The 18,896-nt window shown below is 45.0% G+C and overlaps 1 protein-coding gene across 4 annotated transcripts in view; it reads left to right on the forward strand.

Annotated features, from left to right (window-relative positions):
* The first annotated feature begins 2,318 nt into the window (after window positions 1-2,318).
* LOC144169380 (calcitonin gene-related peptide type 1 receptor-like) overlaps window positions 2,319-18,896 on the forward strand; it is a 163,251-nt gene continuing 146,673 nt past the window's right edge. For 3 of the 4 annotated variants that reach the window (XM_077698498.1, XM_077698501.1, XM_077698500.1), the window contains exon 1: window positions 2,319-2,908. The gene's annotated coding sequence lies outside the window, so the exon portion shown is untranslated. The remainder of the gene's footprint in view (window positions 2,909-18,896) is intronic. The other variant, XM_077698502.1, reaches the window with a different exon arrangement.

The following is an 18,896-nucleotide window of genomic DNA, read 5'->3' on the forward strand; positions in this document are numbered from 1 at the left end:
GCAACCGGGTTCGCGAACTGGGCGCCTGTGCTGTCCACTTTAAACTCGACCGTACTTGAACTTGCGAGGAGAACAGCTCGCGCACGACACAAACGCATAAAAGCCAGTTTCATAACACGAGGTACCCAGACTTGATTCCGACCACGGGTAGCGTTTTTTTCTCCGGAATCGTCTCTTTTTGTTTCATGTGGCGGTGTTATTTTAGTTGTTTTCTTTGTTCTTAAATGAGGGCGGGGGGGGGGGGGGGGGTTAAGATGTCGCTTGGTTTTTTCATTATTCATTTTCAACTTCCCAAACACATACGCGCATTTGCCGTCGCGTCTCATAATGAGGCGGCCGGGGAAGGCAAGATGGAATGGTTTTCGCACGGTATGGGCGCCTAAACTTTTTATTCGGTTTATTTATTTATTTCCGCTTAAAAATTAACCCAGTTGGCTGTAATTCTTGCCAACATTCCCATCTGGAATTTTTTCCCTTGTAGGTGTGGTGCACTGCGTGCCGACACAGCCGTTTTCTTTTCCAATTGACTGCACATGCTATTGTTCTCCGCCGCTGCTAACCACTCACGCCTCCGGCTTTTGTAATGGCCCAGTGGTTAGGTTGCCTGTTTCACCGGTTCCCGGCAGTTTCCTTACCACATTTTTTTTTCTTGAGGCACACACTCCACCACCTCTTCGCGGGCTCCTGGCCTCCTCGCCACTTCCCCTCACATTTCAAGGTTGTTTTTTTTTTTTTGTGCGACGCGAGGATAACTCACGGCCTAACAGCTCTTTTGTTAGAAGATTGGCGCAGCTTGTGACGCAGGCCTGCACAAACAGCAGAGCTGCCAGCCCACTTCTTAAGAGACCCGGAAGGTGCACCTCACATCGACTTACGAACTTGGCGCTGAACATTCTCGATGACTGGCAGGCCCGGACCGTTTCGTGCGAAGACTTTCACATCTCTCCCAAAGTGGACCGCGTTAGCACGCGCTAGAACCCGCGGCCAAGTCCAAAGCCAAGGTCCACGGGACGAGCCCCAGGGATATGCCGTTGGGCCCGGAATGCGATTATAGCTCAATCGGAGGGCAATACAGAAAAAAACTCGTGCCTCTTTATCGCCAGCCATACTTGCGGGACCATAAGAATAATGTTTTAGACCGTGTCAAGCGTATGTGCGTGCCGCCAAATGCCGAGCCGTTTTTCTTTAAGCTCCAGTCGCAAACGCTTCCAGTTAAAACATGGCTGCGCGAAAAAGGAATGTCGATCCCTTGGTCAGACAATTGCCGCTTGTGCAACCAACCAGAGGCTATTGACCAATGTTTTGTGCTGTGCTGTGACGCGGTGTTTTTCTGGGACGTTTTGCAACGGACACTAAAGAAGGACATTGACATCACCCCCTACACCATTCGTTTCTTGCCATTTGAGGATGGTAATCGGGTGCCATATGACGTTTTTGTGCTCCTAGGATTGTTTAGCTTGTGGAAGTGCCGCATGACTGATCGGCATGCTGAACCTCAGTGCATTTTTCGGGAACAGGCGGCGTTGGTACGGAGCGTTTATGCAGCGCAGAGTGATCCACCGGAGTGGCTGCATCTTTTGGATGCGTGCGTTTGCTTGCCTGAGTTTTGAAATGGTGCCGACCTTCGTTAGACTGACGTCTTGTGTGTCTGTTAGTGTTTATATTGTGTGTTAATTGTCTTGTCTGAGTTTTTTTTTTTCTAAAATTTCCATGCATTCAAGTAAAAAAAGATAGTTCAATCGGATAGACGCCGGGTTCATACTACCAGGTTCGGGCCCAGGCCCAGGTTCATAATACCAGGTCCAGGTTCGAACCTCCCCACGGGAAGCGTTTTGTTTAATTGGCTGCGCATGTGATTGTTCTCCGCTGCTGCTAACCCCGTACCTCTCGGGCCTTTTAGGTGGCCCAGTGGTTATATCGTCAATTTCACGCGGAAAGGCCCCGAGTTGGACTCCCGGGACCTCCCTAACCACGTTTTTTTTTTTTTTTTTTTTTTCTTGAGGCTTTGAGGTTTTTTGGTGCGATGGACGGACAAAGCTCTGTCGAAACATCTCTGCTGTTAGAAAAGTGACCAATGGGTCCCTAATATTTCCTCTAGCAGCCCGTAACAAATTGAACACTCAAAAGCTACGCTTCAGCGCCGTTCCCGGTGTGTGGCGGCCTTTAATCCGGGCGCACTCTGATGGTGCTCTTCACCTCAATGCGTCCCGCACGCGCCAGCGGCCGCCGCTCGGGAAAAAGCGCCGCCACGCGCGCTGCGGCAGCGCCAGCGAGCGAGGGGCGGCACGTTGGGCGCCAATCGTGGCGTCGGCTAGCGCCGCCAGCGCGTCGAGCGGCGCGTCGTAGTCAGCGCCGGCCCGACGACCGGGAAGCACGAACGAGTCGCGCTTGAGTCTCGGCCTGGCAGTGACCCTGCGGAGCCCGATCAGCTGGCGACGTGCGCCAAATAAACGCCGATCAGCTCTCGCTCTCCTCCCAAGACGCCGATGAAAGGAAAGCTGCTCTTCCACTCGTCGTCAGCGTGGGACGTCCCGTTTACCGCTTCCCCGAACGACGATCGCTCTTATGCCGCCGTTTGCGCGGCTTCTCCGTGATCGGTCATGTTCGCTCTTGATCGGTGTGTGGCGCGTTCGACTGACCTGTTGTTGAACACGTGATTTGCGTTCAAGACTTGGCTGTTGGTGCTCGAGTGTGCAATCGGGGAAGGTGTCCCCAAACCGCCCCAACGAGACACCGAGACATTGCAAAAAAGGCACCACCGATAAACCCTTGTTTTACCGACAGTCTGACGCACACGTGGCATTACCAGAAGTTACTACGTTCCCCACTTCTCCTGCGAGTTATACGACGACGAGGTTGGATTATATGAAGCTCTCCAGACTGAGGACATTACCTGTTCGGATCTGTCGTAAGTGCACGCCCACGTTTTGTGTTTATTTATTTATTTCAAAATACTGCCAACCCCATTTCGGGATTATGATGGAAAGGGAAGGCCGAAAAACGGACAAAAGAAAGCAGTTGATTTTTAAGTAATAAGAATATTTTCTAATGCAAGGGCAAGTTTCTTGACGACTATAAATAAAAAAAATACTGTACGAGCAAACACAGCGCAACACATCAGCGTAAAAATATAAATTATATTCATTTTGCATAACAATGAGATTACGAACAACTTAACGTGAGTGTTTTTCAAAAAGAATGTGAATTTATTTTAAAGCATTGCTGTTAGTATTCTTTATGGTCATTGTCTGGCAATTTATGGCGTCCTGCATTAGCACTGCGTTCCCGCCAACAGGCTGTGCACTGTTCTCGCAGTGCGCGCCATGATTTTCACGCATCCCTGCTTCCCGGGCAGTTTCCCAACCAAAATCGCCTAATTTAATAAGCTGTGGTGGCTGGCGGGCTCAGGCGTTCCGGAGCTGACTACGAAATCTGTATTCCGTACCAATGTACAGCGCGGGCATTTCTCACTGAATTACAAGAGCGCTTTTGAGTCGAATATCTTAGATAATGACACCTAAACCAACTTTTCTAGCAAATAAATTTTACCAAAATCCGGTCATGCATGCGACAAATGAAAAAGCGGCAAGTAGCACAGATACTTAGAATTTGAAGGAGAATTCGTTTTATTCGGTAGTTCAAACACAGGACGAACGCCTATCTGCAGAGCTGTGGGCCAGTGAGCGCAACTCGTGAAAAAAAAAAAGAACCGAGATTGTCAGAACATTATTTAAGTGTGTTCCCGTATACTACGCTCCTCGCGGTGAAGGTACTTTAAAGGGAAGCTTTCTATGCCTTACTGATGGCGTGGGTCGTCCGCGCAAAAACGCATTGCGGGACAGCCAACTTTACTGAACGAGTTTCGGAAAACCGTTATGACGATAGTGAAGACACATCAAGTGCCTAAAGAACAAAAAACGGTTCCGGTGGTCGGAATCGACTCTGTGTCCCTCACGTTATGCAACCGACTTCTAGGCGATTACGCCACTCCGACACGGTCGAATCAGTTTGGATTTTTCCCTTTGGCTTTGACTCAGGTTGCATGTGAGAAAACTTAATTTAACCACCTTTATGTTGAGAAAGAGGCTTTGCTTTTTTTATGTTTATTTTTTTTCATTTGTGCATTCGCTGCGTTGTATCTTGTCAACGGGGACAGTTTCGACGTTCCTCTGTCATCAAATGTGGGTCATTCATCTAGTAAATGTGGAGGGATTTTTATTCGTCTCGCGCTTACCATCTGAGATCAATAGCCTCCTCTGCGAAGCGCGTCACTTTTGCTCAGGTGAAAATCTTCTAAACCAAGCGAAACCGATTGGAGGCTATTGGTTTCTACCAGAGTTGCTCGTATTATGCGGGGTTGTATTAATACTCGGTGGATCCGGCAGCCGCTCCATATATACCGGCGACATTAGTCACTCGTTTCACGGCTCCGCCCAAATGGATTATACGCGTCTACAATCTATTTTAGGAGCGAATAGAAGTGTCATTAACCCTTTCAGCCCTGACTTTTTATTTCAAGCAAAACAATATTTTCTGTGTGTTTTCCTTAACTTTAGGTTCCCATAAGTCCACAAACGAAAAATACAGCTGCAAGTGCAAATATTACATTAATGAGGCAATAAATTAGGATATCCGGTTATTAAAAGTTTTATGTCGACCAGAGACATCACTGTTGCATATTTTCATAGATCTTATGACTACATGAACCCACAAACAAAAGATGAGCTTCGTAGTGCACGCGCTTATAGATTTATAAGCCTGGGAATAAAACTCGGAGCGCCATTTTTTTTTTTTTTTTTCAGCCGCAATGTCGTGATTTCGTCTTCACCGGAGCTTCTTCTTCTTTGCAGCATCCAGCTCCAGTAAAACAAAACAACAGTGATACCTATCGCAATAGCCGTGATTGAAGAACAATCCCCCAACAAAACTATCAGTTTTGGTTTCGTTCTCTATGCGCCAGAGGAACTTTTAGGTGGTGGCGTCAGTTGACACCACCAGGGCCGAAAGGGTTAAGAAAAGAAATAAACTGACTTTCAAAGTACCATCAAAACCTCTGTGCAGCTACAGCGTATCCTGGTTTAAGCCGAGATGTTTGTGAAGCTTGAGCAAGGTTTCAAAAATACCTTTAGATTTATGTGAAGTTGATACAATTATACTTGAAGCATAATTCGTTTAGAGCGACAGTCACCGTTTCGCACATGGGCCGGCGTTCACAAGTAAGTACAAGTATCCATCCACGTGGTCCACTGACTTGGTTTTATTTTTTCCGTGTGATAGTACGAATTTAATCAAGGTCAGCGGCACAAGATGCGCAGTGGGCGCTGCTCAGCTTGATCAGTTTCGTTTAATTAACAATTTCAAAAGTAGAACTCACTTGCATTGCCTCTTCAATCAAGAAAAAGGCAGGAGGACCACGGAACCAGACGTTTTAGTAGGGAAGCTGTTCTTGGTCGAGAGAGAGAGAGGGGGGGCTCTTTATAATGTGAACTGGTGAGGGCAGCCCTGCTAGGGTCAAGCTGATGAGCGGTGAATATTAGACGTTAGGGGTACGGAAGGAAGAAGACAAACAAGAAACCTTAAAAAAGGAGACACAAGAGAATGCGGCTAGTATAGTCCGGACATAAAAAATACAATTAAAAAGAAAATTGTTAATGTGAGCGTTAAATCAAAGTGCAATCTATATAAACGGTGCAAAGAAAATAACAACATCAACCCAAGAAAAATAAATAGATGAACACCACAGCGCCAAAGAGTACATATCATTAGCCACTTGTGCTGCCTATGATCTAGAGAGATTTGTCCAGTTCAGAGTCCCTGTAGGAACCGGAGCAGAACTTTTGTACCCAAGGTACTCTCAGCACTATTGGCCGAGAGCCCAAGAAAATGACAAAGTTCGAAGTTCGAGCCTGCCTCCCTGACGTACACGAGGCAGAGAGCAGGCTTTCGTGGGACGAAATGTTGTAACGCATGCGCAGCGATGCGGTGAGCGAGCGCCAAGTACACATGCAACAAGTTGAAAGAATGCGTGAACGAGACGCTTGTATAGGCAAAGCTTGTGTAAACTATTTCATGTGGTGGCAACGTTCACACTTGTCAATATTGGTGAGCAAAAAAAAAAAAAAAAAAACGTTCAGCATATTTGAGGCAAGACATCAATTCATAAGTGATATTTGCCTTGTTCTTTTCATTAAGAATACAAGGCTGCATGATTTTCGCGATAGCAAATAATAAAATACACCGTTAAAAAGAAAAAAAAAACGATCGCGGCACCTCCTCGTGGTACTAATCAAAGTTCAAAATCAAAATATTCCAGTAGATGGCACGAGCAACGGAACAGGGCAAAAATGATCTGGTGCGAACTGAAATTGATCTGCTGGCCTAAAGAAGCTCTGTGAAGCTTAGTCTTGCGATTAGGGAATGCCGGGCAACTTCGGTGTTAATATCAGTGTTGGCAACGTGAAGTCGGTTAAGCTGGGTCATTTTTTTAATGCATTGAATGAAAATGAAATTTTCTGTATTGAATAAAAGTGAAATGAAAAGCGAAAACACATCATTTTCCCGCCATTTATTCATGCAGAAACGTCATCAGGGAGTTTTTAAAAAAGTAGGCAGACTGCAATGAGATGCAGCAATGTTCAGCGCAACCGAAGTTACTATTTGATTGAACATCAGAACTAATTTTTAATAATTTTGATGCCTTTATTTGGTCAGTCGTTTCATCAATTCATGCGTGTCTGGCTTACTGTGTGGCTCTGCGCTACTCTTTCATGTACCAACATCGACTTCATCCTACACAAAAATAGAGAAACACTGTTACTAACAACTGAGCCTGTAAAAAAAACAGAGCGCGTAAAAATTATTAAGCCGTCGGCTCTCGTTAATTCGACCTCATTTAATCCGATTTTACCACTTCACAGTGCAAATTGAAACGTCCTTTTCAGTTACGGTGCTACGTATTTCGGCTTCAGTTAATTCGGTTTTTAGCTTAAGTAAACCGAGTTTTAGCGCTATCTCCAGAGTTAAGAAAATGAAAGTCTACTTTATCGGTCATTTGAAAGCATAGCCCCATGCATTGCTTAGAATGAAGATAAAGAAGGTCGTATGGTGTTCCAGTTAATTTTGTTGTAGACTCTTTATCCGATAGATAAGATTTGCTTTTGTTTCTTGATTAATCAAATTGTCCGGCATTAAGGGACGAGAAAGAAAGAAGCGGTAGTTGGAAGAGCTTTAGCTGGCCTGATATTGACATAGGAAATGCGGGAAACTCGCATCGAGACAAAGGGAATTAGTCGATTTTGGGCTGCGCAGGTCGATTTAACATCAATTGTTTTCTACAAAACAAACGTAGAAGATTAACTCCCATGTTTTCGGTTCCTAGCTTCACTCGACCCCGATTTCAGCGGAAGTGTTCGAAAACATCACTCAACAAAAAGGAAGGTCCCGCACAGTGAAGCAGTCTGTCTGCAGCAGTTAAAGCTGCTGAAAGACGAGTAGCTGGATGAAGTAATAAGGCAGAAGCGAACTGCTAATTCCCTTCGGGCGCACAGGAATTTTAAACTTGTGTGGCCCTATGAGGATCGTATTGAACGCGCGGCTTCGCGTGCGCATCGGTGTAAATTTTCGGAATGCCTTCCAAACCGCCGTCATCGAAAAAGTGGGGAGGGCCGGAAAGGTTTTGTTAGAAACCTTGGGTAGGTAAATTTAAAAGAGAATTACCACCCTCAACAAAAGATACGGCTAAAGGTGATCAAATTAATGACTTCGCTACCCTCTAAAACACTGACTTTAAAGAGAAAATAGTTGTTTGTTATGACTGTGTCATCTCTGCGGCAGGCCTTTTCTTTTCTTTTTCATCGTTCGATCTCAACCATCCAACCTATGTTTTGCATTGTTGCGTGCACCTGTTACGTACACCATTCTCAAGCTGGGAACGTCTTGAGCTACTCGTTCTCGTCTCAACATAAAACAACAGCACTCTTAGTAGATTGCACAATTTGTGCAAATAAGAGAATTAATGACATTAAAAATAAGCCAAGCATTTTAAAATTATACCCCCTAAGTGGCCAAACAGGGAAAACCCGAATTGATTTGTTTGTGGGGCGTGTTTAAAGGTCTATCGTTACGTGTTTAAAGGTCTATCGTTAGCTATATTGAATTAATGATTGATTGATCGATCTATTTATTTATTTATTTATTTATTTATTTATTTATTTATTTATTTATTTATTTTCCATTGGACAACCGGTCGACCAACCGCGTGACCTAAGGGCTTACAGGGAATCGTGGTGAAGAAAAATTGGCCGCGTATCTGCTCCTTTCGTTGCAAATGTCGTCAAAAGACGATAGTCTTTATCGGCTATTGCGAAGTAAATGCCTCCCTTCGCTCTGCCGCTCACCTCTCATGTTGTTCCTCTTGCGTCGCGCTCCTCCCAAGGTAAAGACGCCAAAGGTTTGCTTAAATCATTTTAAATTTCCCGCGTTATACTGCTCCAAACCGGGTGTCTCGATGCGAACGCTGCTGTACGGCGGAGACGCGCGTTAATCGAGGCGCCCTACTTCAACGTTTATAGAACCGCGTTTCCCTACTCCACGTGCGTTGCAAGCAGAACGTGGAACCCATCTAGTGGAACCTTGCGTAACTGTTGCCGGTTGATTTCTTAAAATGGCGCAAGAAGCTATAGTGGCGCGGACGACAGTAGGCGACGGCGAAGTGACTTCTTTTTCTGCAGTTGATGAAGTATTTAATTTCGCAAAAGCAAGCATGTTTGATTTTTTTATAAAGGAACACTGCAAATGACACTTCTGTATTGATCTGCTGTCTCATATTTGCGTAATGTCTTGTTCTTCTTCAACAATGTTGACAAGTATGAACCTTGCACCGGACATAGACGGGTAGATTTAGCTGTGACTATATAAGACTAATGGGCAGGCATTGTTTTGCTTTGGCCGGGTGGCTGAATCGAGCTGTTGGCGGTAGAGTCGTATCGGCCAATCCGCTTAACGAATGTTGATTACAAAATTTTCATGAAGGTTTTGGCTAGAAGATTGCAAGGAGTAATAAAAACAATTGTTGGAACCCATCAAACATGTGGAATTCAGGCACGATCTATTTTTACCAATATTCATGTCGCAAGAAGTGTATTAGAGTGTTGCGACGCTCTAGGGGGCCACGTGGCGATGATCCAAATTGATTTGCAGAAGGCCTTTGACCGTGTTGCGCATAACATTCTTTTCTCAGTGTTAGAACACGTTAACGTAGGATCCGTCATCCTCGAAGGTGTAAAGATGTCGTACACTCAGTGCTCAGCTCGTGTTATTGTAAACAAAAAAGTGGGACGAAGTTTTGATATACTGTCGTCGGTGAAGCAGGGGTGCCCCTTGAGTCCCTTGTTGTTCGCGATTTATCTTGAACCCTTTTGTTTAAAGATTCTTCAAAATGAAAATATACACGGATTCCGTTTGCACTGCAGTGAAGTTAAACGTTTGTCATATGCCGATGACATCGCTGTTTTTTGTAGTGATAGGAAAAGTGTGAGGGAGGTGGTGAACGATCTAAAGAGATTTTGCGAGTTGTCTGCCAGTGCAGTTAACTGGAACAAGTGCATAGGATTTTGGCACGGTGACTGGCAAAGTAAGCCAGTGTTTTTCGAGAACATGCCTTGGACGACAACTCCGGCCAGGTATCTGGGCATCCCCCTTGAAAACTACCAGGATGCTAGAGAGTACTGGGACGGAGAAACTGATAGAGTTAGAGAGAAATTAACACAATGGGGGGGAAGGGATCTGTCAATGTTTGCCCGTGCATCAGTATGTAATGTGTTTGCTGTTGCCAAGGTATGGTACGTCCTACAGGCGATTTGTATGTCAAGAAGGAACATACAAAAGCTGCACAGAGTGTTCGCGGTGTTTTTGTGGGGCTCAAGTTGGGAGCGCATGAGTCGAACTAATTTGTTTCGCTCGGTGAAAAGTGGTGGATTGGGACTGGCACATTTGTTTATCCGACAAATAGTTTCTAGGTTTAGGTTTCTGATAGATCAGAGAGATTGCTTTCTACGTACTGTGGTACAAGTCCGACTACGTGATGTCATTCCAGACTATGTAGTTTCAACTTCTGAAATGCGATGTGTACGTGTGCGTGGGTTCTTGCGGGAAGTTGTGGATGCTTTTAGGATTTTAAGGGTTAGGTTTTCCTCGGAGTATTTGAGTAGTGTACCGCGAAAACGTTTGTACAAAGATATGATTGATGTGTGTCTGCCTGTTCCGGTTTATCGTCAGTTATATGCAGTGGGTTCAGGAAAAGATGTTCTAAAAAGAGTGAAACGAATGCCAGTACGTTCCTCTGTTAAATCTTTCTTCTTTAAACTTCATAGCGGCACGCTTCCGGTAAAACCATGGCTGCAAGAAAAAGGACTATATGTACACCCATGGACACTTAACTGTAGACTATGCCAAAAGCTGGAAACAATTGAGCACATCTTTCTGGACTGTTGGGATGCGGTGTTTCACTGGGACATCCTCCAACGAACCCTGAAAAAAGACTTCCCATTAATACCTTATGGCATTCGCGTTTTGCCCGTAAACAATGATGGAGGCGTGCCCTATGATATGTTCATGGCACTTAGTCTGCATTCTATGTGGAAAACTCGCATGGCGGTTCAAAATGCCGAAGAGGATGCTCGCACAGTGCGAGAGTACTTCATTGAAAGCGTTGCTTATATAAGAGAAGGTTATCGAGTGATGCCGGAGGAGCCTGAGTGGTTACCCATTCTGGATGTTTTAGCGCAATTTAAGATGTTTTAAGCCACTCCCTTCAGCCGATTGGTGGCTGGAGCTAGTAATTTGTGTACTGAACAGTGCGTGTTGTGTTGTCGCCAAGCAGGCAATAAAGAAAAAAAAAAGGTGGCTGAATCGAGTCACAGACAGACAGACCAAAATTTCTGGGTTTAAGGAGCCCAAGAAAGACTATCGTCTTTAATAGGGTGCGCTGAAGAAATAGCAGGTGGAGGCGAGATGCGGAGGCAAACAATGGATACGGTCGACGCATGGGAAGATAATTAAGTGCATGGAGGAGGCGTGCGATGAACGTCAACAGAATGACGATAATTATGATAAAAAAATTGGCCGCGTATCTGCTCCTTTCGTTGCAAATGCCGTCAAAAGACGATAGTCTTTATCGGCTTTTGAGAAGTAAATGCCTCCCTTCGCTTTCCCTCTCACCTCTCATGTTGTTCCTCTTGCGTCGCGCTCCTCCCAAGGTAAAGACGCCAAAGGTTTGCTTAAATGATTTTAAATTTCCCGCGTTCCACTGCTCCAAACCGGGTGTCTCGATGCGAACGCTGCCGTACGGCGAAGACGCGCGTTAATCGAGGCGCCCTACTTCAACGTTTATAGAACCGCGTTTCCCTACTCCACGTGCGTTGCAAGCAGAACGTGGAACTTATCTAGTGGAACCTTGCGTAACCGTTGCCGGTTGATTTCTTAAAATGGCGCCAAAAGCTATAGTGGCGCGGGCGACAGCAGGCGAGGGCGGAGTGAATTCTTTTTCTGTAGTTGATGAAGTATTTAATTTCGCAAAAGTCAAGCATGTTTGATTTTTTTATAAAGGAACACTGGAAATATCACTTCTGTATTGATTTGTTGTCTCATATTTGCGTAATGTCTTGTTCTTCTTCAACAATGTTGACAAGTATGAACATTACACCGGACATAGACGGGTAGATTTAGCTGTGACTATATAAGACTATAGCGCAAGCATTGTTTTGCTTTGGCCGGGTGGCTGAATCGAGTCACAGACAGACAGACGGACAGACAGACATACAGACAGACCAAAATTTCTGGGTTTAAGTAGCCCAAGAAAGACTATCGTCTTTAAAAGCAAGAAGCAGAGGTAAAGCCAGCCGCCTTCCTTCTGCATCATTTGCTCATTTTCGGCCTCGATTGCTTTACGCATAAAATATTTTATAATAAGTCATGGTACACATTTGCTGCCTTCGAGTTTACGGTGACGCAACGACGAGCACTGGATTGCTTCCAAGAGCAACGGGTTTCCGCAGCCGTCTAGGGGCTAATTTTAGATTTGGCTTTTCCACCGCTTTTGTACTTTAATTCGTTTCAAGATTACGGCACCCTGAAAGGTGTGCGGTGGATGACAATGAATTTCATTTCCATGGAAACCCTACCGGCTTGTTATCTTTCGCCGCTGTCGGCCTAAAACCGTAATTTCCTCCTTCTGGAAACTTAAGCGGAAATCAGACGCTTTGAATTCTCCGCAGGAAACGAAACATTCCTACCCTTTCCCGGCTGCGAACTTGATGCCAATTTTGAAATCTCCCGCGCTGCACCGAATAACATAAAGGCGTGCGCTAATGATTTCTCTTCCGACAGGCTTTTCTCCGCCTTACAGCTGAGACGAGCAGTAGCGATTACGAAGAACCGCACTCGCTAAGGATTTTGAGGTTGAGAAAACAAATTACGAAAGGCCCCGTTGTAGCAGGGGTTAGTGCCTGTTAAAAATATTAGAGGAAGAAGAGGTAGCTTGGCAGCTGCCTCCTGCAATCACCATCATTATACCATCCCATCCGCCATTAAAACGAATCACCCACGTCCCGCGGTCCCCGCCTTGGTTCTTCAACAGTGCCTAAGCGGCTTTGGTTTTAATAGTTTCTCGTGTTACACGGGCAAATAGACTTCAGATTCGACAAGGCGCTTCGCGTTGTTATTGGATATTTTTTGGGCCAAGCATCTGTAACGTCAGACATCACATTCGCTGATGGCAAACAGAGTCACTTGACCCTTATAAATTCACTCCGAGAAAAATTTGAATAGCAGAGAATTTATATATAGCTCCTTTTTTAAACACTTAAATTCCTTAACTTCGAAATTCTTTCATTAAAAACACTTTCAAGGTGACAGACAGACTTGTTTAGCGTTGAAACGTCGCGCTGTTTTCCGTAACTTTTACCCCATTTACGAACACAATGTTCGAGCTAATTCTGTTCATAATGATGTCTAAAAACTTCGCCTTAGCATCCAGCTTGTGCAAAAATATGCGGAAAATGTACATTTGTCATAAAGGCACTTGCTGCGTACAGGCATTAACGCCGAAATAAAGAACGGCGCGCTTACTACGTACTGTCGAACACATCGTATACAACGGAATGCATCCAACGACATCGCCTGGTACATTACTCTAGCCTCTATTGCAAGCGAAACGCGGCAATCAAACTTATTCTCTAGCAAGCAGAAGCTGGGAGTAAAATTCAACAAAAAATATACAAATTCAACAAAAAATATACCGCCATCTTAAATAAAACGCGCAAAGCAAATCCCCAAAAGCGGCCAGCGCGGTAACTGGAACTGCCAGCTGTTTTTTTTTTCTTTTTTTTTCTTTTTTAAATGTAGTTATCGCACCGAGTACACCTGACTGCACCATTGTCCACTGTGACTGCACCGCCACCATGTTAAACGTTAACACCATGTTAAAACTTTAATATCCGTAGCCCACAACAACTTTGAGACACACAAAAAAAGGTGCGCGTCAAATCTTGACTGGTTTATTTCATTTCATTGTAGTGTCGTCATTCAACGTCGGTCTATGAAGGAACTCAAAAGTGCAGCGTTCAACTGATTATAGCGCCTCAGTACAGGAACCGCTTTCTCCTTATCTAGAAGGGTTCAGATGAACACGTATGCTTTAAAGGGGCTCTGCAACAGTGTCGATAAACGCTTTAACTCTTTACTTCGCATCTGGAAGCACTGCGAAAGCTAGTTATCGCCAGCCCGGATCGGCACTGCGTGATTTGCTCGTCGTAGCAGATACGTATTCCGTTTCGGATTTGCTTGTGTGACACTATTTTTAAGTGTCTATCGAATACATTTATTGCTGAAACTGAAAGAAAGCCGGCCAATAGTCACTGCATCGCTCTAATGGCGTAATTATAGCGTTCGAAAAACGCCACGGCCAGAAAAGAGAGAAAATTCTTTTGAAAACGCTTCCAACCTAAATTATGGGCTTAGAGCAGCCATTTTTGGCTGAGGTACATTGCGACCGCATAATCTCGGTACTGAGTGTGTTTATTGACTACGTTCTGAAAGTATTTAGGATATAAAAAAAGTCGGAAAAGTGTTGCAGGGTCCCTTGCTTGCTAATATCATTGCACTGTCTGCACAGTGCCGCGCACGCGCAGTCGGGTCAATTTTCCGAGCGTGCCAATTGTACCGTTACTTTGTCAAATCCCAGTGATAACAAAATGGCCGCGTATCCGTTCGCTGCGTGGCAAAGGTCGTCAAAAGAAGGCCTTCCTCTGCCACGCCTGCCACATAAATGACTCTCCTCCCTCCCCCACCAACCTCTCACGCTCTTCTTGTCCTGCCTAAGTCATCCCATGATGACGGCAATCAACGTTTGCGAATACAACCCAAATTTTCGTGTTCGAACTGCTGGCGGTCGTTCTGTTGAGCCCTTTTTTTAATGTGACGCCTGGGCTCAAGCCACGAGACCAAGGCTCGTGCGCGAACCTTTCGCCGTGGCGGCGCAAGCCAACGCTCTCCGAAAGCGTGCAGTGGGGTAGGGGCGGGGCAGTATGCTGTGCCCGCACGAGGCGCTCGACGGCGCGACACTTAGCGAAAGCATGAGGGGGCGTGCGCGTGACTATGATGTGCGTTAACTTAAGACGCAGTTCGCGGTCCCTTCTTGAGACGCACTTCGCGCCGCGGACGCAGAGGCTCATCATCGCTGCCGTCGAGAGAACCCACGAGTTAGTGCTGCCTCAGCGCGCTGCTGCTACGCCCAAATATCGCATTAGGGAGTATCGTAATCGCGAGCCACTTTTATTTTGTATTTTGTGGCTAAAATGTAGTTTTGAACGCGTTTTTGTTCTGCTTGCTAACGCAAAACATGCGCCCACCTCTATTTTTAGTCTATATTTTACTTAAAGAACCCCCGACTTCTTCTTTTTATTTAAAAGAACCCTGCATGTATGAGTTATCTATTGATGTTATGCCCCAGATATGTCCTATGTTTTCTTCTTGCCGAACAACGTCGGCAAGTATGAAGGTTGCTACCAGATTTAGTAGTTTGTAAATGTTTTCCCTAAAATTAACGCCTCCTTCAAGAATTCTTCTACCCTCTGGCCGAGTGGCTGAATCAAGGGGCAGCCAAACAGACCAAACTATTCTTGTTTAAATAGCCCAGGCCAGACTATCGTCTCTGAAAATGGCTGCGCCAAAAAGAAAATTATGTTGTAAAAGGTGTCTGTATATGCAAGATTAATGACTTCACCGCTTATCCGCTTTAGGAAAAGGAAAGCGGCATTCGGCCGATTAGTCTAATTTCGTGTCAAACCTGCTGGAGCTTTCCCAGAAGCTTTAAAGCAAACGTATTTTTGCATAGACGATAACAGAAGTATTAACGTTAAACAACGTATATTCAGCCCAAGACGGTGGTGAATTCAAAGTTGGTAGCAACACAGTGGTATGCTAGTTTGCCTCGTTCTTTAAAAAGCGTAGCTACGAATTGATATCTTCGGTATCAGCGCTTTTTTGTGTCTCCTGCTTTTTGTGTTTTCGTCCAATTGTTAGCCGCAATGGAACAGTACCAACTAGCTCAGCTTAGAACACTCCTGCAGATATGCTGCATAAAATTCGCTGTTGCGAATTAAAACTATGACACTGAACCTAAGTAGTTTTCGACTTGTAGAATTTAACCGACGAAAGTCAGTGGTCCAGATAGGATTTGTTCAAAGAATTAACATGGATTGTGCTTATCATGTGAAATTCTGAGACCCACACAAGGCGCGACTTTCGAAACCTGCTGCAAATGAAGGGGATGAGGCGGAACTAGGGAAACAAAAGATTGGCAATCTCGCAAAGTGACCAGTGCTCTCCAAAAGGGATCCCGCTCGCCTTTGTGTTTCGCCGTTTTATCACTTCACGAGTCACTTTTTTTGCGCGGTGATTACGCAAGGCTCAAGACTTCGCAGCTTCATACTACTGTTTAAAAGTAAATGTGTAAGTTGCGCAAACGGCACCTCGGCCTGCATCGTAATAAAGGGAAGTGAGAACACGTCTTCCCCTCAAATGCAAGCTCATAAAATTTACATCGCCCTGAGGCAGCGTACTTGAAAATGTCTTTTATAAAAAAAAAACGATTTTTTTCAAGTACTACACATACAATGTAACGTTTTATAGTAACAGGCGTGATCCCGCCGTCTTATATTCATGATTTATAGACGGACGGCATCATCGTGCTGCCGCCGTTACGCTTCGATAAATCTTCCAGCAATATCTACTACCTACTATTTTTTTTTCTTTCAGCATGAAGCTATCCTAGTTTTTTAGCAATCTTACTTGGTTGGTAAATTTCGCTTGCCTGTGGCAACCATTCTGGCATCTGATGCTACTTTCGCGATCACATACGACACGATTTGGGAAGAGGCATCACGTGAGCCAGTGTTTTCAATGCTTCCTAAACGACTGCAAGGAAAGATCCATCACAGAAATTGTACAATTACGCTCGGGCCCAAGTTATTTTAAAATGCGGGAAATGTGAACCTCATGCACAAGAGCATAAAGCGATAGCAGATTTGGTGTAACACGCGCGATAACCATCCGCAGCTTGAAGTATTTTACACACACACGCGCACAACATACATTTTAAAATGTTGTTTTTCAGGTGAAACAAGGGAACTTATCACGTTTGAAGACGTCGAGCCCGTCACACCAACCTATAGCCGAAGCCAGCATTTTCGAGATCTAATCGCTATTTGAGTTGATATAATGTTGTCCAAAAATACTGAACTCAGTTCAACCCAGTGTGAAATCTGCTGAAACAGTGGACTGTGGTACTCCTGTGTCGGCTCGAACGTCAACGGACGCTCGCCCGACAACGGCAGCGCCGTCGCCCCGCAGATTCTACGGTTCGCGCAAAGAATCGGCAAGTAAACGTAAGCGGCGGGAGGAGGGAAACGTAAGCCTTCTATCGGTGGGTCTGGGAACCTGCTCTTACCCCTGCGTGACGCACGACCTACATCAGATTTACGAAAAGGCTTGACGTAGAACAGCTCCGTTGTTAAAAGCAGCAAGCAAACCACATCCGTGCGCTTTACTACCGCAAAAAAAAAAAGCGTTTTCTTTATTAGCAGTTCTTGTGGATAAACTGGGGTTCCTAAATAGTGTGGGCACGACTCCTTTATTGGATGTGGCGAGACGGCCAGGCCTAAATTCATGCTCGTGGTTGTTACGTCAGATGGGATGGAGTTGTGACTCTCGGTTGTTCAATACGCAGGATCAGGCCGTAGATCCTCCGAGCGGCGAGATCACAGCCGTGCAACGCAAAAGAACACAATACATAATGTTAGAATGAGCCAGAATTTTATTTATGTGTGAACTTTTAGTTGCCTCGCCCTTAATACCGCTTCCCGGGGGCTGTAAGCTGTTGAACTGATAAAAGATACTGCTCACTCATTTTGCCACATTGCTTTAATTTATTTGAGAATGTTTCAAGAGCACTTCGCATATTAGGAAAGGATCATTTCGTTTTTGGCAATTCTAAAGCACTGCAATTAGATGTAGTCGTATAGTTACCAAATTACGAGATCGTAGGCCGAATACATGGCTTACAAGGGGCGCATGCTGCCGGCTTGATGATAACGATAACGCTTGGTTTTAACGTCTCTTTTGAGCGCCGCTACAGAGACTCTTATTTGCAGAAAAAAAAAAGACCCTCCATGGTCTTGACATGCTTGATAATTTTCCCCTCGAGCCGAAGAGGTTCCCCTCTAGCAACAAATCACGACACAAGCGTACAACATATCTTGCGACTAAAAAAGTTGTCACTTTTTCTGATTTCTTGTCCATACGCATCCGTCATTACTTCCCGCGCCAATGGAGTCACACAAGTCTCTATTTAACGTACGAATTTTGAACACGCCAAATCCTCACCTCCTGTAAGTAAAACAAGGTACTATACTGAGAAGAGCCCAACGGGGTAAACTTCTCTTGTGTCAAAAGGAATGAGTTTGTGCGTTGTACGTACTGCCGTGTATTTCAATTTACCTGGAGGGCCGCACCTCACAAGCCGTTATTGCAGGACGGAAGCTCGGAATATTGTCCACTTTACTAGACGAGGAAATGACGAGGGGCGAACGTCTCTGCGAAAAGCGCGTATGAGAAAAAAATTAGCAATTGCAAACCGCGATTTATACATGGGATATAATTTTGAAACTAATCCAGAAGCATCGCTAAAAACTTGCCTCGTTTGCCTGCGTATGCAGGCGGTGTCCGAATACCCCACGCTCTCGTTTTTCTTCTCGCGCACCCATGAATTTTTTTAAACCACTGCGGCCGCGATTCTCGCCTTCATGCGACGAAAAATGCGCTGTGGAATGGACTCGTGCTGAGGTCACACTCTTGGGAACTGCATCGCCGATTGGGCGAACGCGAAGGAAACTCAGATTTATGATGCAGACACCATCCAATCTCTACTTACATTTATAGTTCGACATATCGAATTAGGCGACACTGCAGCTTCGATGCGCGCTTAAGGTGTAGGTTTCGGAGAGTATAGGGTTGGTCTTGGGTATTTTATCTCGCAAGTTCATGCGCCAACTTCTCGTGCTATTATTTGTATGCTTTTTTTTTCGACTTACTCGAGAGTGAAACCGCTGCTACGTCTCTACTCGACGCACGCTAAACGTCATGCAGTAGGCAATTATAATCAGTCTTCCCCGTGCACCCCCCCCCCCCCTCTAGCCAGGACCATGTAACGCCCTGCATCTCCGCAATAATGCAGATTTCGAGAAATTACTTTGAATCGTTGTAATAGAATCAATGGAGATAATTGGTCCTAAACAATTTTTAAAAACGAAAAATTAAGAAAATACAAAAATATAGCAAAT

This window comes from Haemaphysalis longicornis, unplaced genomic scaffold, assembly GCF_048455015.1.
Source record: "Haemaphysalis longicornis isolate Haplotype H1 unplaced genomic scaffold, Haemaphysalis longicornis Haplotype H1 scaffold_2, whole genome shotgun sequence".
NCBI classification, from domain to species: Eukaryota; Metazoa; Arthropoda; class Arachnida; order Ixodida; family Ixodidae; genus Haemaphysalis; species Haemaphysalis longicornis.